The sequence below is a fragment of the Mustelus asterias genome, chromosome 2 (assembly GCF_964213995.1).
Source record: "Mustelus asterias chromosome 2, sMusAst1.hap1.1, whole genome shotgun sequence".
In the NCBI taxonomy this organism is placed as follows: Eukaryota; Metazoa; Chordata; class Chondrichthyes; order Carcharhiniformes; family Triakidae; genus Mustelus; species Mustelus asterias.
The window spans coordinates 13,290,498-13,312,903 of NC_135802.1; the positions used below are offsets into that span (position 1 = coordinate 13,290,498).

Genomic DNA, 22,406 nt, shown 5'->3' on the forward strand with positions numbered 1-22,406 from the left:
AAAGAACCAACGTTTTGAGTCTAGATGGCCCTTCATCAGAGCCCCAATCTCTCCCCAGCCCTGATCTACCCCCCTGATTGCCAGCCTGACCAACCCCTCGGATGGCCAGCCCCGATACCACAACCCCCCCCATGGCCAGCCCCGACACCCCTCCCCGCAGATAGAAACATAAAACATAGGTGCAGGAGTAGGCCATTCGGCCTTTCCAATGACCAGCCCCGATTGGCCCCTCACTCTCTCCCCTAACAATCCCACTTACAGAGTGGCAGCGGGTCTCCCGCCCACCACCAATCACCCCCCCAATAGGCCCTGCCCCCCAGTATGTCCTGCACCCCCCTCCGGTACTGACCCTTGGCACTGCCCAGTGCCCGGTAGGCAGTGCCAAGGTGCCCCTTGGGCAGTGTCAGCGTTCCAGGTTGGCACTGCCAGGCTGGCACTGCCCAAGGGGCAACCCCATTTCCCCCAACCGACCGGGGGGGGCTTCAATTGCCTCTATCCCCACCATGGGGTGAGGGCACCTGTTCCCCTTTACTGGGGAACAGTCATAAACCCTGCTGGTGGGAACCTCGATGTGGAGATGCCGGCGTTGGACTGGGGTAAAGACAGTAAGAAGTTTAACAACTCCAGGTTAAAGTCCAACAGGTTTATTTGGTAGCAAAAGCTACACAAGCTTTCGGAGCTCCAAGCCCCTTCTTCAGGTGAGTGGGAATTCTGTTCACAAACAGAGCATATAAAGACACAAACTCAATTTACATGAATAATGGTTGGAATGCGAATACTTACAACTAATCAAGTCTTTAAGAAACAAAACAATGTGAGTGGAGAGAGCATCAAGACAGGCTTAAAAGATGTGTATTGTCTCCAGACAAGACAGCCAGTGAAACTCTGTGGGGGTTACAAATAGTGGGACATGAACCCAATATCCCGGTTGAGGCTGTCCTCGTGTGTGCGGAACTTGGCTATCAGTTTCTGCTCAGCGACTCTGCGCCGTCGTGTGGGAACCTCTCCAGTAGCTGGTGGGGGAGACGCTACCGGGCCTGGGGAATAATGTCCTAGAGTCATAGAGGTTTATAGCATGGAAACAGGCCCTTTTTGTCCATGCCACCCTTTTTTAAAAAAAACCCTAAGCTAGTCCCAATTGCCTGCATTTGGCCCATGTCCCTCTATACCCATCTTAGTCTTAGAAACTATCATTATCATGAAAGAGGTAGTGTTGGGCAAGTTAATGGGGCTAAAGGTAGACATAGCTTTAAATTGAGGGGTGAGAGATATAGGACAGATGTTAGAGGTAGATTCTTTACTCAGAGAGTAGTAAGGGCGTGGAATGCCCTGCCTGCAGCAGTGGTGGACTCGTCAACGTTGAGAGTGTTCAAGTGGTTATTGGATAAACATATGGATGATATTGGAATAGTGTAGATTAGAGGGGCTTTAGATTGGTACCACTGGTCGGCACAACATCGAGGGCCGAAGGGCCTATACTGCACTGTAATGTTCTATGTTCTAAGTCTCCTGGTCCTGATGGAATGCATCCCAGGGTACTAAAATAGATGGCGGGAGAAATAGCAAATACACTCGTGGTAATTTACCAAAATTTGCTGGACTCTGGGGTGGTTCCCGCAGATTAGAAAACAGCAAATGTGACACCACTGTTTAAAAAAGGAGGTAGACAAAAGGTGGGTAACTATAGGCCGGTTAGCTTAACTTCTGTAGTAGGGAAAATGCTTGAATCTATCATCAAGGACGAAATAGCGAGACATCTGGATATAAATTGTCCCATTGGTAAGATGCAGCATGGGTTCATGAAGGGAAGATCATGTTGGACTAATTTGGTGGAATTCTTTGAGAACATTACATGTGCAGTGGACAATGGGGAACCTGTGGATGTGGTGTATCTGGATTTCCAGAAGGCATTTGACAAGGTGCCGCGCCAAAGACTGCTACATAAGATAAAGGTGCACAGTATTACGGGTAATGTATTAGCATGGATAGAGGATTGGTTAACTAACAGAAAGCAAAGAGTGGGGGTAAATGGGTGTTTTTCTGGTTGGTGATCAGTGACTTGTGGTGTGCCTCAGGGATCACAATCCCTGAGGCACACCAATTGGCACCGCAATTGTTTACGATTTACATAGATGATTTGGAGTTGGGGACCAAGTGTAGTGTGTCACAATTCACAGATGATACTAAGATGAATGGCAGAGCAAAGTGTGCAGAGGATGCTGAAAGTCTGCAAAGGGATATAGATCGTCTAAGTGAGGGGGCGAGGGTCTGGCAGATGGAGTACAATGTTGGTAAATGTGAGGTCATCCATTTTGGTAGGAATAACAGCAAAATGGGCTATTATTTAAATGGTAAAATATTGCAGCATGCTGCTGTGCAGAGGGACCTGGGTGTCCTTGTGCAGGAAACTCAAGGAGTTGGTTTGCAGGTGCAGCAGGTAATTAAGAAGGCAAATGGAATTTTGTCCTTTATTGCTAGAGGGATGGAGTTTAAAAACAGCGAGGTTATTTTGCAGCTGTATAAGATGCTGGTGAAGCCACACCTGGAGTACTGTGTACAGTTTTGGTCTCGTTACTTGAGAAAGGATATACTGGCACTGGAGGGGGTGCAGAGGAAATTCACGAGGTTGATTCCGGAGTTGAGAGGGTTGGCTTATGAGGAGAGACTGAGTAGACTGGGGCTATACTCATTGGAATTCAGAAGAATGAGGGGAGACCTTATAGAAACATATAAGATTATGAAGGGAATAGATAAGATAGAAGCAGGGGAGTTGTTTCCACTGGCGGGTGAAACTAGAACTAGGGGGCATGGCCCCAAAATAAGGGGAAGCAGATTTAGGACTGAGTTGAGGAGGAACTTCTTCACACCAAGTGTTGTGAATCGGTGCAATTCCCTGCCCAGTGAAGCAGTTGAGACTATCTCATTGAATGTTTTTAAGGCAACGATAGATAAATTTTTGAACAGTAAAAGAATTAAGTAAAGGTGAGCGGGGGGGGTGGTAAGTGGAGCTGAGTCCACAAAAGATCAGCCATGATCTTATTGAATGGCAGAGCAGGCTCGAGGGGCCAGATGGCCTACTCCTGCTCCTAGTTCTTATGTTACCCATGTAACTATCTAAACGCTTTTTAAAAGACAAAATTGTACCCGCCTCTACTACTACCTCTGGCAGCTTGTTCCAGACACTCACCACCCTCTGTGTGAAAAAATAGCCCCTCTGGACCCTTTTGTATCTCTCCCCTCTCACCTTAAACCTATGCCCTCTAGTTTTAGACTCTCCAACTTTGGGGAAAGATATTAACTATTTAGCTGATCTATGCCCCTCATTATTTTATAGATCTCTATGCTCTACGCTCCAGAGAAAAAAGTCTCAGTCTATCCAACCACTCCTTATAACTCAAACCATCAAGTCCTGGTAGCATCCCAGTAAATCTTTTCTGCACTCTTTCTAGTTTAATAATATCCTTTCTATATGTGGGTAACCAGAACTGTACAGTGTTCCAAGTGTGGCCTTACCAAAGTCTTGTACAACTTCAACAAGACGTCCCAACTCCTGTATTCAATGTTCTGACCAATGAAACCAAGCATGCCGAATGCCTTCTTCACCACTTTGTCCACCTGTGACTCCCCTTTCAAGGAGCTATGAACATGTACCCCTCGATCTCTTTGTTCTGTAACTCTCCCCAATGCCGTACCATTAACTGAGTAAGTCCTGCCCTGGTTCAATCTACCAAAATGCATCACCTCGCATTTATCTAAATTAAACTCCATATGCCATTCGTCAGCCCATTGGCCTAATTGATCAAGATCCTTTGCAATCTGAGATAACCTTCTTCACTGTCCACTATGCCACCAATCTTGGTGTCATCTGCAAACTTACTAACCATGCCTCCTGTATTCTCATCCCAGGCCTGTTCCGCACCAAGCGGATATCATTGCATGAAGAGACTTGCGACCGGCTGTTATTGCTGAGCAGCGCAGGGGGCTGGGAAAATCCCGGCCACAACATTTTGGCCTCAACTACTTTCTGTGGTAGTGAATTCCACAGGTTTATCACCCTCTGGGTGAAGAAATTTCTCCTCACCTCAGTCCTAAAAGGTTTATCCTGTAACCTTAGACTGTGGCCCTAGTTATGGACTCCCCCACCATTGAGAACATCTTTCCTGCATCTACACTGTCTAGTCCTGTTAGAAATTTATAGGTTTCTATTCATTGGAACACCAATGAATATAATCCTCACTGACTCAGTCTCTCCTCATACATCACTCCCGCCATCCCAGGAATCAGTCTGATAAACCTTCGCTTTTAATAAAGCCCAGGATACTTTATGCTTTATTAACTGCTCTGTCAACCTGTCCTGCCATCTTTAATATGCACGTATACACCCAGGTCCCTCTGCTCCTTCATACCTTTTAGAGTTCTACCCTACATTTTGTATTGTCTCTCCATGTTCTTCCTGCCAAACTGAATTACTTCACATTTCTCCACATTGAACTTCATCAGCCACCTGTCTGCCCACTTCACCAACTTGTCTGTGTCCTTTTGATGTTCTACACTATCCTCACAGCTCACAATGCTTCCAAGTTTTGTATCATCCCCAAATTTTAAAATTGTGTCCTGAACACCAAGGTCGAGGTCATTAATATATATCAGGAACAGCAAGGGTCCCAACACTGATCCCTGGGGAACACCACTACAAACCTTCCTCCAGCATGAAAAACATCCACCAACCACAGTTTTCTGTCACTCAGCCAAATTCGTACCCATGTGCTTACTTTCCCAACATTCTCCTACCTTATTCTCAGTATCTTGTCTGGGCACAAAGGTTAAAATTGGTCCTTTAATGTGCCTTTTGGGCTGTTTTTATTTTGTTTTGGGATTTACGAGGATCAGTGTCTTAGAGTGTCTGGACTTCCCCCCTCCTCCAGTCCTTCCTTGCTCTTATCCGTCTCCTGTGCACAGCCTTGGCGCAGTGTGTGTGTGGCAGGCAGCTTTTATCTCTCAGTGACGGTGTGAAAGGAAGGCAAAAGCAGCGTCTACTGACCGGAAAGTCCAGGAAGAAGTCCATCTGTTTTCTCATTCATTTGTGGGACATGCTGGCTGGCCAGCATTTATTGCCCATCCCTAGTCGCCCGAGGGCAGTTGAGAGTCGACCACATTGCTATGGCTCTGGAGTCACCTATAGGCCAGAACAGGTAAGGATGGCAGATTTCCTTCCCTCAAGGACATTAGTGAACCAGATGGGTTTTTCCGACAATCGACAATGGTTTTATGGTCATCATGGACTTTTAATTCCAAATATTTTTCATTGAATCCAAATACCACCATCTGCTGTGACGGGATTCGAACCCAGCTCCCCAGAACATTAGCTGAGTTTGTTGAGAAGTCTCACAACACCAGGTTAAAGTCCAAAAGGTTTATTTCAAAATTCCTAATTCCAAATAAACCTGTTGGACTTTAACCTGGTGTTAGCTGCGTTTCTGGATTAATAGTCTGGCTACATGTGACTCCAGACCCACAGCAATGTGCCTCTCTCGACTCCTCTGAAATGGCCATTCAGTTCCAGGGCAATTAGGAATGGACAACAAATGCTGGCCCAGCCAGCGATTCCTATGTCCCATGAAAGAAGGTTGTTGTAAAAGTTAGCAGAAATAGAAGTTGAGATAGGTTGCTGGTTTGTTATCATCCTTTACATATGGCCACACCAAGTCAAAATTCACAATGACCGTGATTGTGCAGTTTAACACTAATGATAATTGCTTCAACAAGACCGAGCTGAGGGAAGGATCAGAGTGCTGCAGGTTATCTACATTTCCTGCAGTTTTGATTGTTGCTATCTCGACTATGCAATAAAATGGTCACAGGGGCACAGGTACTTGCTGGCTTAGCTGACGTGTGAGGATTATTCCATTTCCTTCCTCGAAGCAGACTGAAACAATGGCTTTCATAGAACCATGGCCAACTCCTTAATTGACCTCTGACCTCCCACTTTGAATGACAGGGCAGTGAAATAGCAATATCCAGCTTTCATTCACCATTTCTGTTCCAGCCCTTTGTTAACAATACCATTCACAATTCCTTCCTGAGCAAGCTTATTTTCAGACGGTTCAATTTCCCAGTATTCAGAGGAAATTAACGATTCCCCCAGATTCCCTAATTTTCTGCTTCTAATGATGATTTCCCCAGAATATTAATAGTTTAAGCTTACTTATTAATGCCACAAGTAAGGCTTACATTAACATTGCAATGAAGTTATCGTGAAAATCCCCTAGTCGTCACACTCGGGTACACTGTTCGGATACACTGAGGGAGAATTTAGCATGGCCAATGCATCTAACCAGCACGTCTTTCGGACTGTGGGAGGAAACCGGAGCACCCACGCAGGCATGAGGTACAGTAAGTAGTCTCACAACTCCAGGTTAAAGTCCAACAGGTTTATTTGGTAGCACGAGCTTTCGGAGGGCTGCCCCTTCATCAGGTGAGTGATTCCAGAGCTTCGAAAGCTCGTGCTACCAAATAAATCTGTTGGACTTTAACCTGGTGTTGTGAGACTACTTACTGTGCCCATCCCTGTCCAACGCCAGCAACTGCACATCATGGCTACCTCAGACACGGGGGAGAAAGTGTAGACTCTGCACCGACAGTGAGCCAAGCCAGGAATCAAACCCAGTTCACTGGCACTGGGAAGCAGCAGTGCTAACCACTGTGCCACCATAAGAGACCATAAGACCATAAGACATAGGAGCGGAAGTAAGGCCATTCGGCCCATCGGGTCCACTCCACCATTCAATCATGGTTGATTTCAACTCCATTTACCCGCTCTCTCCCCATAGCCCTTAATTCCTCGAGAAATCAAGAATTTATCAATTTCTGTCTTGAAGACGCTCAACGTCTCGGCCTCCACAGCCCTCTGTGGCAATGAATTCCACAGACCTACCACTCTCTGGCTGAAGAAATTTCTCCTCATCTCTGTTCTAAAGTGACTCCCTTTTATTCTAAGGCTGTGCCCCCGCGTCCTAGTCTCCCCTGCTAATGGAAACAACTTCCCTACGTCCATCCTATCTAAGCCGTTCATTATCTTGTAAGTTTCTATTAGATCTCCCCTCAACCTCCTAAACTCCAATGAATATAATCCCACGATCCTCAGACGTTCATCGTATGTCAGGCCTACCATTCCTGGGATCATCCGTGTGAATCTCCGCTGGACCCGCTCCAGTGCCAGTATGTCCTTCCTGAGGTGTGGGGCCCAAAATTGCTCACAGTACTCCAAAAATGGGGCCTAACCAGTGCTTTATAAAGCCTCAGAAGTACATCCCTGCTTTTGTATTCCAAGCCTCTTGAGATAAATGACAACATTACATTTGCTTTCTTAATTACGGACTCAACCTGCAAGTTTACCTTTAGAGAATCCTGGACTCGGACTCCCAAGTCCCTTTGCACTTTAGCATTATGAATTTTGTCACCGTTTAGAAAATAGTCCATGCCTCTATTCTTTTTTCCAAAGTGCAAGACCTCGCATTTGCCCACGTTGAATTTCATCAGCCACTTCTTGGACCACTCTCCTAAACTGTCTAAATCTTTCTGCAGCCTCCCCACCTCCTCAATACTACCTGCCCCTCCACCTATCTTTGTATCATCGGCAAACTTGGCCAGAATGCCCCCAGTCCCGTCATCTGGATGCTGCCTTTGCAACAGTGATCCTATTGGAAGTTCTGCTGTTGGAGGTGGTCATTGCCTGACACTTAAGTGTGACAAACGTCATCTTACTGATCAGATATTAGATTGTGTTTTGAATGGAATCACATGAAAAGATCAGAGAAACTGGGACTGTTCTAGAGTAGAGAAAGTTCAGGGCAAATACAGTGGAAATGTTCAAATTATGAAGAGTTTCTTAGCGTACATACAGAGAAGTTGCTTGACTGACTTAAGGGCTGGCAACGAGAGGACACAGAGTTAAAGCCATTGGCAGAAGAACAAGAGGCAATGTGAGGGAAAATATTTTCACACAGCCAGTTGTAATGATTGGGAATGTGCTGCTTAACAGGGTTGGGCATGCAAATTCAAGAGTAACTTTATAAAGAGAATTGGATAAATACTTATAACTGAAAATACTCCATGGCTATGATGGGGAAAAGGTGGGTGTTTGGGGGCATGGGGAGGCTGGGTAGGGCTAATTATTTTAAGGACGGGAACAGACTCAACAAAAACAAATCGAATTTATCTAGCGCCTTTAACACAGTGAACTATCACAGATATGCTGAATGCATTGAAGATTCTTCGATATGCTGAATTGCACTGTAGGAATTCTATGATTCTTACAGTGCAGAAGGAGGCCATGCAACCCATCGAGTCAGCACCGACTCTCTGATGAAGTATCTTCCCTATAATTCCATATTTACGCCGATAATGCCCCTAAACTACACACCTTGAAACATCTTAAGGCAATTTAGCAAGGCTAATCCAGATAACCTGCACATCTTTGGACTGTGGGAGGAAACCGGAGCATCCAGAGGAAACCCACACAGACATGGGGAGAATGTGCAGACTCCGCACAGACAGTGACCCAAGCCGGGAATCGAACCCAGGTCCCTGGCGCTGTGAGGCAGCAGTGCTAACCACTGTGCCATCACGCCATCGTGCTGCCTACAGGGCTCTGACACAGTTCCAGCACAATGGGAGGGACTTTAGCTGTGACGGAGTGCGGGGGATGGAGGTGGGAGATTGGAAGCTGGTCTCACGTTAAGACATGAACACCACTGTTTTGCAAGTTGAACCAATAATGTAGAACAAAAATATGTAATAAAAATAATCGCCGGGGAGGGGTCTAAGGGCTGGTGGGAGGAGTGGAATGCTGCACTCTTGGGCTGAGTGAATGGGAACGCCACTAATCCGCACTTCACCAAACCGAATTCACTGCACAGCTAAGAACTGCTAGCAACACTCCAGGGCCAATGGATGAATTTGGGCACTTTAACTCATGGTGCATATTCTTGTGAGAGTCCATTCCACCTGAGGCCAGATTTTGATTGTGTTTCAATGACCATTTGTCACTCTCATAAGAAAGTGCCAGCCTCACATGGACCTACTGCAAAAGAGACAGTGGCTGAAGTACATCTGCCTAATGTCCCAAAGGTCTCCACTCCCTGGAGCTGACAGGTCCGGGCTTCACACAGCTCCCCGATTATAGTCACTACATTATTGAAAGCTTAGGCTCCAGTCTAAACCAACACAGTCAGTCTGACAGACTGCGCTCTCAGGTTACACCTGAACTGGAGGGGGACTAATATTCTGGCGGGGAGATTTGCTGGAGCCACTTGGGAAGGTTTAAACTAGTTTGGCAGGGGGGTGGGACCCAAAGCAATAGGGAGACAGAAGAGAAAGTTGAGGACAGCACAGAAGTCAAAGAGAGCGCATTAAGTAGTAAAAGCAGTGTCAGTAATCCTAGCACCAGACAGATCAGGCAAAAGCAGAGCAGAGAGCAAGGGAATTCCAGATTAAACTGCATTTATTTCAATGCAAGAGGCCTGACGGACAAGGCAAATGAACTCAGGGCATTGATGGGTACATGGGACTGGGATATTATAGCAATTACTGAAACATGGCAAAGGGAGGGACAGGACTGGCAGCTCAATGTTCCAGGGTACAGATGCTATTGGAAAGATAGAGGTCAGAGAGAAGGGGGAGTTGCACTTTTGATTAGGGAAAACATCACGGCAGTACTGAGAGGGGATATATCCGAGGGTTCAGCCACTGAGTTTATATGGGTAGAGCTGAGAATAAAGAAGGGGGAAATCACTTTGATAGGGCTGTACTATAGGCCCCCAAATAGTCAGCGGGAAATTGAGGAACAGATACGTAAGGGGATTACAGATAGCTCCAAGAAAAATAGGGTGGTAATAATAGGGGATTTTAATTTTCCAGCATTGACTGGGAAAGCCATAGTATTAGAGGGTTGGATGGAGAGAAATTTGTTGAGTGCATTCAGGAGGAATTTTACATTCAGTATGTGGATGGCCGGACGAGAGAGGGGGCAAAACTTGACCTCCTCGTGGGAAATAAGGAAGGGCAGGTGACAGAAGTGTTAGTGAGGGATTACTTTGGGACCAGTGACCATAATTCTATTTAGTTTTAAGATAGCTATCGTGAATGATAGGTCTAGCCCAAAAGTTAAAATTCTAAATTGGGGCAAGGCCAATTTTGATGGTATCAGGCAGGGAACTTTCAAAAGTTAATTGGGGGAATCTGTGGGAAGGCAAAGGGATGTCGAATAAGTGGGAGGCTTTCAAAAGTATGTTAACCAGGGTTCAGGGTAAGCGCATTCCTCTTAGAGTGAAGGGCAAGACTGGTGGAAATAGGGAACCCTAGATGACTCGAGATATTGAGGCCCTGGTCAAGAAGAAGAAGGAGGCACATGACATGCATAGGCAGCTGGGATCAAGTGAATCCCTTGAAGAGTATAGGGGGTGTAGGAGTAGAGTTAAGAGAGAAATCAGGAGGGCAAAAAGGGGACACGAGATTGTTTTGGCAGATAAGGCAAAGGAGAATCCAAGGAGCTTCTACAAATACATAAAGGCCAAAAGAGTAACTAGTGAGAGAGTAGGGCCACTTAAGGATCAACAAGGTCATCTAAGTGAGGTTCCACAAGAGATGGGTGAGATCCTAAATGAATATTTCTCATCAGTATTTACTGATGAGAAAGGCATGGATGTTAGGGAACTTGGGGAAATAAATAGTGATGTCTTGAGGAGTGTACATATTACAGAGAAGGAGGTGCTGGAAGTCTTAAAGTGCATCAAAGTAGATAAATCCCCGGGACCTGATGAAGTGTATCCCAGGACATTGTGGGAGGCTAGGGGGAAATTGCGGGTCCCCTAGCAGAGATATTTGAATCATCGATAGTCACAGGTGAGGTGCCTGAAGATTGGAGGATGGCAAATGTTGTGCCTTTAAAAAAGGCTGCAGGAAAAAGCCTGGGAACTACAGGCCAGTGAGCCTCACATCTGTAGTAGGTAAGTTGTTGGAAGGTATTTTGAGAGACAGGACCTACAGGCATTTAGAGATGCAAGGACTGATTAGGGACAGTCAGCATGGCTTTATGAGTGGAAAATCATGTCTCAGAAATTTGATTGAGGTTTTTGAAGGGGTAACCAAGAAGGTGGTGAGGGCAGTGCAGTTGATGTTGTCTACATGGACTTTAACAAGGCCTTTGACAAGGTACCGCATGGTAGGTTGTTGCATAAGGTTAAATCTCACGGCATCCAGGGTGAGATAACTAAATAGATACAAAATTGGCTGGACAGAAGCCAGAGGGTGGTTGTAGAGGGTTGTTTTTCAAACTGGAGGCCTGTGACCAGCAGTGTGCCTCAGGGATCGGTGCTGAGTCCACTGTTATTTGTCATTTATATTAATGATTTGGATGAGAATATAGGAGGCATGGTTAGTAAGTTTGCAGATGACACCAAGATTGGTGGCATAGTGGACAGTGAAGAAAGTTATCTCCAATTGCAACGGGATTTTGATCAATTGGGCCCGTGGGCTGACGAATGGCAGATGGCGTTTAATTTAAATAAATACGAGGTGATGCATTTTGGTAGATTGAACCAGGGCAGGACTTACTCAGTTAATGGTAGGGCGTTGGGGAGAGTTACAGAACTAAGAGATCTAGGGGTACATTCAGCATGCTTGGTTTCATTGGTCAGAACATTGAATACTGGAGTTGGGATGTCTTGTTGAAGTTGTACAAGACATTGGTAAGGCCTGGCTTGGAATACTGTGTACAGTTGTGGTCACCCTATTATAGAAAGGATATTATTAAATTAGAAAGAGCGCAGAAGAGATTCACTAGGATGCTACCAGGACTTGATGGTTTGAGTTATAAGGAGAGCGAGATAGATTGGGACTTTTTTGTCTGGAACGTAGAAGGCTGAGGGGTGATCTTATAGAGGTCTATAAAATAATGAGGGGCATAGATCAGCTAGATAGTCAATATCTTTTCCAAAGGTAGGAGGGTCTAAAACTAGAGGGCATAGGTTTAAGGTCAGAGGGGAGATACACAAAAGGGTCCAGAGGGGCAATTTCTTCACACAGAGGGTGGTGAGTGTCTGGAATAAGCTGCCATAGTAGTAGAGACGGATACAATTTTGTCTTTTAAAAAGCGTTTAGACAGTTACATGGATAAGATGGGTATAGAGGGATATGGGCCAAATGCGGGCCATTGGGATTAGCTTAGGGGCTTAAACAAAAAGGGCAGCATGGACAAGTTGGGCTGAAGGGCCTGTTTCCATGCTGTAAACTTCTATGACTCTATTACTCCAGTCCCAGGTGCATTTCCAATGAGGTTCACTCCCCTCATCCATTACTTACATTATTATTGCTGGGATTTCTATGACTTTTGTACCAAAGTTAATGTATGAATGGAAGGGCATGTGCAGATGTTCATCACCGTCGCCTTTTGTGCCCTTTCAGCCAACCCAATGTTCAAAATGCACGCAGCACACAAACAGCAACAAGCCACCATTTCTGCGATGGTTCAGAGATGGACATGGGCCACTGACGCTGAGAAAATTCCCTGCCCTTTTTGAAATAAACAAACGATGAGGTCTTCAAAATCCACCATATGGGGCACTCAGTTTGAAACCATAGAAACATAGAAACTAGAAGCAGGAGAAGGCCATTCGGCCCTTCAAGCCTGCTCTGCCATTCATTTTGATCATGCCTGATCATCAAATTCAATATCCTGATCCGCCCCTTCCTCCCATTTCCCTTGATCCCTTTAACCCCAAGAGCTATATCTCATTTCTTCTTGAAATCACGCACTGCTGCCTCACAGCACCAGGGACCCGGATTCGATTCCCAGCTTGGGTCACTGTCTGTGTAGAGTTTGCATGTTCTCTCTGTGTCTGCCAGGGATTCCTCTGGGTGCTCTCCCACTGTCTGAAAGACATGCTGGTTGGGTGCAATGGCTATGCTAAATTCTCCCTCAATGTACCCGAGCAGGCGTTGGAGTGTGGCGACTAGGAGATTTTCACTGCATTGCACTGTTAATGTAAGCCTACTTATGACTGTTAAATAAAGTTTTACTTTAACAGTATTTTGGCATTAATTACTTTCTGTGGTAGTGAATTCCATAGATTCATCACTCTCTGGGTGAATAAATTTCTCCTCACCTCACTTCTAAAAGGTTTACCCCTTATCTTCAAACAATCACATCTGAAAGGCGGCACCAACAACAGTTCTGCATTCCAGGGGCACAGTTCTGAACCGCTGGTCTGGGATTCTGCACGTGAGTCTTGGTGTAGAATGGCTGAAGCTGGGAGTGTTCACACTGAGTTGAGCTGATTTTACACCACTCTGTAATCCCTGTAATGTAACACCGCTCTCTTTACGAAGCCTTGCCACATTCCTGGATTGTAAAACCATTCCTTCCCGTGCTGTCCGGATTGATGAATGGTTTATCATTGAACTGGAACTGTGAATTCAACTGAGGTCGTGTGTCTCCAATGGATACCTGCTCAAATATGTTTCATTCTGACACGAGTCTATTTTTCCTCTCCCTCCTCATACTTTTCACCTCGGAGAGAGAAGTGGATATTCAGGAATGCCCTGTTTGTGCTCGGCCAGCCTTTCCTGGAGAACTCCCAACATAAGCAGGAAATTCCTATTTAAGTGAAGCTGGATAATTCAGATAAAAGTTTAAAGAAGTACTTGATTCAAATTGCACCATTTCGCCAACTCAGGATGTTTGAAGGAGCTTTACAGCCAATGAAGTGTTTTTTTTAAGGTGTACTCACTAGCGAAATGTTGGAAACTCAGCAGCTAATTTGCGCACAGCAAGATCCCACAAGCAGCAGAGTGATAATGAGCAGGATCATCTGCTTGGAGTGCTCACTGAGGGAAATGTACTGAACCAAGACATTTAAGAAGTAGACAAATATTCAGAAGGACATAGAACATAGAACATTACAGCGCGGTACAGGCCCTTCGGCCCTCAATGTTGCGCCGACCAGTGGAACCAATCTAAAGCCCCTCTAATCTACACTATTCCAATATCATCCATATGTTTATCCAATAACCATTTGAATGCTCTTAATGTTGACGAGTCCACTACTGCTGCAGGCAGGGCATTCCACGCCCTTACTACTCTGAGTAAAGAACCTACCTCTAACATCTGTCCTATATCTCTCACCCCTCAATCTAAAGCTATGTCCCCTCGTGCTAGCCATCACCATCCGAGGAAAAAGGCTCTCACTATCCACCCTATCTAATCCTCTGACCATCTTGTATGCCTCTATTAGGTCACCTCTTAACCTTCTTCTCTCTAACGAAAACAACCTCAAGCCCCTCAGCCTTTCCTCATACGATTTTCCCACCATACCAGGCAACATCCTGGTAAATCTCCTCTGCACCCTTTCCAACACTTCCACATCTTTCCTATAATACGGCGACCAGAACTGTACGCAATACTCCAAATGCGGCCGCACCAGAGTTTTGTACAGTTGCAGCATGACCTCCTGGCTCCGAAACTCCGACGGCAAGGAAATGTTTTTTGGTTCAATTTCTCAGACAGCTGTCGGGGAAAATGATTATCTTCGCAAATTGGGAGTTTTAAATCGTGGAGATTGTGCTTTCAGATTGGAGAATTTAGACCGTGGGAAACAGTAATGTCCACCCACCTCAGGTAGTAATTTAATTCCTTGGGTAGAGCTGTTGTTTCTAACACACCCAGTGAGTCAAGAAATGCCTGGGACTTCTGGAGAATTTCATGGTGTTACCTCGGCTGACAGCTATTCGCTCACAGCCCCTCCTCGGTTAGGGATTAAGATGATGGTTCCACCAAATGCTCACTGAACATTTTTCAAACTGCTGAACCCTAAAGTGTCTGGCAGCTTCGGCTCAGTCAAGTCTATAAGACCATAAGCGATAGGAGCAGAATACGGCCATTCGGCCCATCAAGCCTGCTCCACCATCCGATCATGGCTGATAAGTTTCTCAAATCCATTCTCCTGCCTTTTCCCTGTAACCTTTGATCCCCTTACCAATCAAGAACCTATTTATCTCTGTCTTAAAGACATAGAAACATAGAAAAACTACAGCACAAAACAGGCCCTTCGGCCCCACAAGTTGTGCCAAACATATCCCTACCTTTTAGGCCTACCTATAACCCTCCATCCTATTAAGTCCCATGTACTCATCCAGGAGTCTCTTAAAAGACCCTATTGAGTTTGCCTCCACCACCACTGACAGCAGCCGATTCCACTCGCCCACCACCCTCTGTGTGAAAAACTTCCCCCTAACATTTCCCCTGTACCTACCCCCCAGCACCATAAACCTGTGTCTTCTCATAGCAGCCATTTCCACCCTGGGAAAAAGCCTCTGAGAGTCCACCCGATCTATGCCTCTCAACATCTTATATACCTTTATTAGGTCTCCTCTCACCCTACATCTCTCCAAGGAGAAAAGACCGAGTTCCCTCAGCCTATCCTCATAAGGCATGCCACTCAATCCAGGCAACATCCTTGTAAATCTCCTCTGCACCCTTTCAATCTTTTCCACATCCTTCCTGTAATGAGGCGACCAGAACTGAGCACAGTATTCCAAGAGGGCTCTGACGAGGGTCTTATATAGCTGCATCATTATCCCCAGATTCTTAAACTCAATCCCTCGATTGATAAAGGCCAGCACACCATACGCCTTCTTAACCACCTCCTCCACCTGCGGGGCCGATTTTAGAGTCCTATGGACCCGGACCCCAAGGTCCTTCTGATCCTCTACAGTACTAAGAGTCTTTCCCTTTATATTGTACTCCTTCATCCCATCTGACCTGCCAAAATGGACCACTACGCATTTATCCGGGTTGAAGTCCATCTGCCACTTCTCCGCCCAGTCTTGCATCCTATCTATGTCCCTCTGTAACTTCTGACATCCCTCCAGACTAGCCACAACCCCACCAACCTTCGTGTCGTCGGCAAACTTACCAACCCATCCCTCCACTTCTTCATCCAGGTCATTTATGAAAATGGTCCCAGAACAGATCCCTGGGGCACACCACTGGTGACTGACCTCCATTTAGAAAAAGACCCATCTATACCCACTCTCTGCCTCCTTTGGGCAAGCCAGTTCTGGATCCACAGGGCAGCAGCCCCTTGGATCCCATGCCCTCTCACTTTTCTAGACACTCAATGGCCTGGTCTCCACAGCCTTCTGTGGCAATGAATTCCATAGATTCATCACCCTCTCGCTGAAGAAATTCCTCCTCAACTTGGTTCTAAAGGGTTGTCCCTTTACTCTGAGGCTGTGCCCTCGGATCCCAGTCTCTCCTGCTAATGGAAACATTAGTCGAGTTTCTGTTGAGCAGTGGGTTGGTCAACTTACGCTGGGGACAAAGGGAAAGGCGGGAGAATCGTGACCAGCATCCATTTGCTGCACAGGCAGACAGTGTGCTGAGAATGTACACGATTGGCTGGCCTCTGTTTTCTCAGGACTCCTCTTCCTGGCCAGCTGAGCTTTTCGTTTCTGCTCACCTCTTCTAATATTCCTCACAATGTCCTTCGCTACCCCAAAGAGCAATGGATGCTGGGACAGTGAGTAAATTTAAGGAGGAGTTAGACAGATTTTTAATTGGTAATGGGTTGAAGGGTTATGGAGAGAAGGCAGGAAAATGGGGATGAGGAGCATATCAGCCATGATCGAATGGCGGAGCGGACTTGATGGGCTGAATGGCCTAATTTTGCTCCTATATCTTATGAACTTATGAACATGGCACCAATGTTCCAGCTTGCCGATCGAAGAGTTGGCATCTTTTTTTTCCAAATTTATTTGCCTGTTTTGATGGATTCCCACTGTCGGGCAGAGACCCCGGTCAGAATTTTACGGTGCCCAGGCGGGCATGCCCCACCCGAAAGCACGTGAACTTGTGCGAGAAGACATTGGGCATGTGTCCTGATGTCATTGGGCAATCGTGGGATATTTTGGTCAACGGGCAGGCATGAGAGATTGAGGGGCGACCTGATAGAAGTCTACAAGATTATGAGGGGCATGGAGAGAGTGGATAGTCAGAACTTTTTCCCAGGGTGGAAGAGTCAATTACTAGGGGGCACAGGTTTAAAGTGCGAGGGGCAAGTTTAAAAGAGATGAACCAGGAAAGCTTTTTACCCAGAGGGTGGTGGGTGCCTGGAACTCGCTGCCAGGGGAGGTAGTGGAAGCAGATATGATAGTGACTTTTAAGGGGCGTCTTGACAAATACATGAATAGGATGGAAATAGAGGGATATGGTCCCTGGAAGGGTAGCGGGTTTTCGTTCAGTCGGGCAGCATGGTCGGTGCAGGCTTGGAGGGCCGAAGGGCCTGTTCCTGTGCTGTAATTTTCTTTGTTCTTTGGGAGTCGGAACCGGATCCTCTGACAATCAAGCAGGAAATTTTGCCCATTAAGGGGCCAATTGAACGAAATTTTCCGTGGCCCGTCTTCTTTGCTGGTTGGCGGACGGCCCGAATGGCTAGGTGGCTTTTACATTTTAGCAGCAACTTTGCTCCAGGGTAGGGTGAACTGTCCGGGCAGAAATAAAATTAACATGTTTGTCTGGGGACAGAGGTTTGTGTCTCAATGTGCTGCCCAGACATTCTTTGCAGAGTTTTTCGGTCACTGTTTATTTTTACATTTCAGCAACTCCCTGAGACAGCTCTGCAGTGGCAGTTCTCCTGAGGGAGCGCCAGCCCGTACACTCCCTCTCCTCCGTGAGCTCTTTCCGCTCTCCCCGGCAGCACTGAGCCTTTCCCAATGTGCGTTTCATACTGTCTGCCCGTTAGCTGGGCGGGCAATGTGAAATCGTGTTCCAGGGCTGATCATGACCGGAAGTGCACTTTGAGCCAATGTCCAGGCCTGCTGAGTGTGCGTATGCCCAGAGGATGACAACTTCAGGCCTCTAAGCTCCAGGTCCCATTGGACTGTGGCGGGTCAGCACCGAATGAGTCGGGGGCTGCCCAGCCTCAGGTAGGCAGTGGCTGACCAGTGGGGACACCATTGTCCCCTCCGCCACTGTCGGAGACAGCCCATGGCATCCGTTCATGATGCTAATCATTGGGCTTATCACTGGTTCCTGTTGTCACCCATGTTGTGTTGACATTCTGCTGTGAATCTGGACTGTCTTCTCCAGTGTGCAAGCCCAGGCAAAATGTATGGGATCCTGGGTTGCCCAGCCACCAGTTTCCCCCTCCTGACTTCCCGAAAGGAAGGCAAAGCACTACGTTTGGCACCAGCTGGATTGAAGAACTTGCCAAAACGTTGACACATTGAGACATCAGTTGGCCTTTGAGATGCACTGCAGATTATCTTGCCAGAGGTGAGTGGGGACGTGAGTTCTTGCCACAGGCCGGAATCACTGGTTTTCTGGCTTCATCCCCACCCCATGTCCATTTTCCTGGAGGCAGAATGGGACGCAACAGACCTACCCGCACACAAGTGGCAGGGAGTCACCTAGCGGCAATTGAAGGCTTATTGCCAGAGATTGACTGGAACCTTTCAGTCAGCCTCAAGACCTTCAGTGAAGTACTGAGGGTGAACCGTATTGTCAGAAGTGCTGTCTTTCGAGTGAGAGAATAAGCCAATGTTTCCCCCACCACCAACCCTTCCTCCCCCCACCCCCCAACCTCTCAAGTGGGCACAAAGGATCCTATGGAAATAGAGTAAAGTTAAAGTTTATTTATTAGTCACAAGTAAGGTTTACATAACAATGCAATGAAGTTACTGTAAAATTCCCCTAGTCGCCACAGTACGGCCCTGTTCGGGTCAATGCACCTAACCAGCACATCTTTCGGACTGTGGGAGGAAACCAGAGCACCCGGAGGAAACCCACGCAGACATGGGGAGAATGTGCAAACTCCACACAGACAGTGACCCAAGCCGGGAATCGCACCCGGGTCCCTGGCGCTCTGAAGCAGCAGTGCTAACCACTGTGCTACCGTGCCGCCCCATATTTCCAGAGAGGAGGAATCCTCCCCAGCATCTGGGACAATATTTATCCTACAACCAACATCACTGGCCAGTGTCTCCGAATTGTGGGATCTTGCTGTGCACAGATTAGATCCTCCATTTCATCAATGGCTGCACTTCAAAAGTTCTTTGGCAGTTGTAAAATGCTTGAGGACATGCTGAGGCTTGAAAAGGGTGCTGCACAAGCACCAGTCCTGTCTTTATGGATTAGCTGTCAGCGGAGTTCTTCCTGCAGCCACGTTTTTTCAAAAAGAGGTACTCTTTCCCTCGGAGGGATGGTGGGGCTGGGTGGGGGATGAGCGGTGGGGGGAGGGGGGGTGGGAGGGGAGGGGGGGGTGTTGCGAGGCAGGAGAAGCGAGTGGATGGGGATAGTGCAGGGGGGGGGGGGGAGGAGAGGGGAGGGGACCCTCATTAAAGCGCAGAAACTGCACAGGAAGCACCAGCTAAGGAAGCTATAACTGTCAGCCTCCTGGTAAAGTAAGCAAGTCCAGAATATAAATAACACAAGAGTGCTGACACACCGCAGAAGAAACTGGGGTGAGTGCAGCCGAGAGCAAGACTCTACTCAGAAGGTAATACACATGAGGGTTGGTGTTGTCACGCCAAGTGATATTAATTGTGATATTATTGTTCTTTGTTTTGTTCTAATGGTGTGCAAGTTGTGCTTTTTGCTTCACACTTTATAATTAGAATATTGGGTGCCATCAGTACGGGTGTTTGAACATTGTACTATGAGGCAACATTTCATTCTGCACTGATTCAACTCGAGGTAGGTACACTTCCAGGAAATACAATAATGTTACTTTCAGTTAAGTGTGCATTCTACTTTTGCGAGCACTCGTGATTACAGTGACTGATTCCTGTTGATTGTGTTTTTACTTGGAAGTTAATGATCTGTGTGCAGAATTAATCTTGTGCAACTCTGCTGCTGGGCTGACAGTGAACGTGGTTTGGAGAATGGCACTCCAGCCTTTGCCCTAACTCGGCACAGCTCCACATTCCTAATCTGCCTCCATTCATTTCCATGGGGTGAGATGGAGGGGATGCTGGGATAATAGTGCACTGTGCTGTGGGTGGGGAGAGGACCTTTCGATCCCACCGAAGGTGATTCCCCCCCCCGATTCCATGGTGGATTCCCCAGCAGCAGGATGGGCGAGACACACAAAACGCAGGGACCTTGGCAGGACTGGAAGATCCCGCCGGGCGGCCAATGGCAAGCTGTTTCTGTCGCTGGGGTTGGGGGGAGTGCGCGGAAAATCCGGCCCAAAAGTCAACAGACCTTTTGCTGATCTGTCAAATTATCCGTCCTGTTTGCGATGATTCCTGCAGTAGGCGGGTCTGAAAAAATTAGGCCATTGGGGCATTATGGCACAGGAGGAAGACTTAGGGTTCATTGAATCTGAGCTAGCTTTGTGAAGAGAAATCTAGTCACTCTCATTCCTTCTCTCTTTACGTAGCTTCATCAGATTAATTTATTTACCCAGCTCTGAATTCCCTCAATGAAGAGTGCCTGAAGGTGGCCTCCTCTCCCTCACCAGTTCTCTCTGAGATATTGACTGTTGAAAGCCGAGGTTCCAACTTTGGCCTTCAGGACGTAACCTTCAAGATGGCTTCTGTCCTTTTAAGTGGCCTCCCACCAGTCCCAGAGTGGGTGGCAAGACATTTCACCCTTGCACTTACAACCTCCTGCTGGGGGATGGTAGCGTAGTAATAATGGGCGGAAGTTTCCGGCTCTGGCCCTCCCCTCCCCCTGGGGCAGCGGAGGCGACTTGCCATTGGATGCTGGCGGGATCTTTTGGTCCCGCCAAGGTCTAGGCGTTCCGTGTGGCTCGCCCCTCGCTGGGGGAAGGGCCGGAAAATCCTGTCCAATGTTATTAGCTCAGAAGCCCAGTGATGCAAGTTGAAATCCCAGTGCAGGAACTGGAAGAGTTTAAATTTTGTTAATAAACCTGGAATAAAAGGCTAATCTCAATAACCGGATGGTGTGGATTGTATTCAAGTGGAAGCTTGACAAGCATATGTGGGAGAAGGAGGTAGAATAGTGATGATAGATTTAGATGAGGGAGCTTGAGTAGAGGCTTGAGTGGAGCATTAACACCAGTTTGTGCAGAATCCTCTCATCTGGTCCAGTTATTGTGTATAACATTACGGTTGCCAGGATTCTCCTGGAAATCTCCAGGAATTGAAGATCTCAAGGACACTGCTGTGTGCAATCTCGGAGAAAGATCATCAGGACATTAAAGAATATTTTTTTTTTGTCATTTTCTTCAACTTTTTCTTCAGCAGATATATAAATATTTGAAAATGGGAAGAAAAGGTTGTCTGGCTGATAGGCAAGCGTCATCCAATTGGGTAATGAGTCCTTTTGTTCCCCAATTGGCGTGAGAAGACAGTATGTCAAAAGGATGGGTATGTTGGTGACTAATGGCTGGGGCATGAGGAGCAAGTCATGTAATTAAATCTCCAGGAATATATTCCCTCATAAGAGTAACTCACTTCCTGATTCCCCAAAGCCTGTCCACCATCTACAAGGTACAACTCTGGAGTGTGATGTAACATTCTCTACTTGCGTGGATGGGTGCAGCTCCAACAACACCCAAGAAGCTTGACACCATCCAGGACAAAGCAGCTGCTTGATGGACACCACATCCACAAACATCCATTCCCTCCTCCACCGACGCTCAGTAGCAGCAGTATGTACCACCTACAAGATGCACTGCAGCAATTCACCAAAGATCCTTCGAAAGTGCCTTCCAAACCCACGACCACTTCAAAGAACAAAAGAACAAAGAACAATACAGCACAGGAACAGGCCCTTCGGCCCTCCAAGCCCGCGCTGCTCCCTGGTCCAAACTAGACCATTCTTTTGTATCCCTCCATTCCCACTCCGTTCATATGGCTATCTAGATAAGTCTTAAACGTTCCCAGTGTGTCCGCCTCCACCACCTTGCCCGGCAACGCATTCCAGGTCCCCACCACCCTCTGTGTAAAATATGTCCTTCTGATATCCGTGTTAAACCTCCCCCCCCTCACCTTGAACCTATGACCCCTCGTGAACGTCACCACCGACCTGGGAAAAAACTTCCCACCGTCCACCCTATCTATGCCTTTCATAATTTTATACACCTCTATTAGGTCACCCCTCATCCTCCATCTTTCCAGTGAGAACAACCCCAGTTTACCCAATCTCTCCTCATAACTAAGCCCTTCCATACCAGGCAACATCCTGGTAAACCTCCTCTGTACTCTCTCCAAAGCCTCCATGTCCTTCTGGTAGTGTGGCGACCAGAACTGGGCGCAATATTCCGAATGCGGCCGAACCAACGTTCTATACAACTGCAACATCAGACCCCAACTTTTATACTCTATGCCTCGTCCTATGAAGGCAAGCATGCCATATGCCTTATTCACTACCTTCTCCACCT

General features: G+C 46.9%; 1 protein-coding gene across 4 annotated transcripts in view; it reads left to right on the top strand.

Moving 5' to 3' along the window:
- LOC144505462 (atypical chemokine receptor 2-like) overlaps positions 1–22,406 on the top strand; it is a 120,923-nt gene that overhangs the window by 66,135 nt on the left and 32,382 nt on the right. The window contains exon 1 of one of the 4 annotated variants that reach the window (XM_078231580.1): positions 19,144–19,236. The exons of 1 other annotated variant lie outside the window; for it this stretch is intronic. The gene's annotated coding sequence lies outside the window, so the exon portion shown is untranslated. Of the gene's footprint in view, positions 1–19,143; positions 19,237–19,505; positions 19,554–22,406 lie in introns of those variants that run through there. 2 more of the 4 variants (XM_078231571.1, XM_078231586.1) reach the window with 2 other exon arrangements.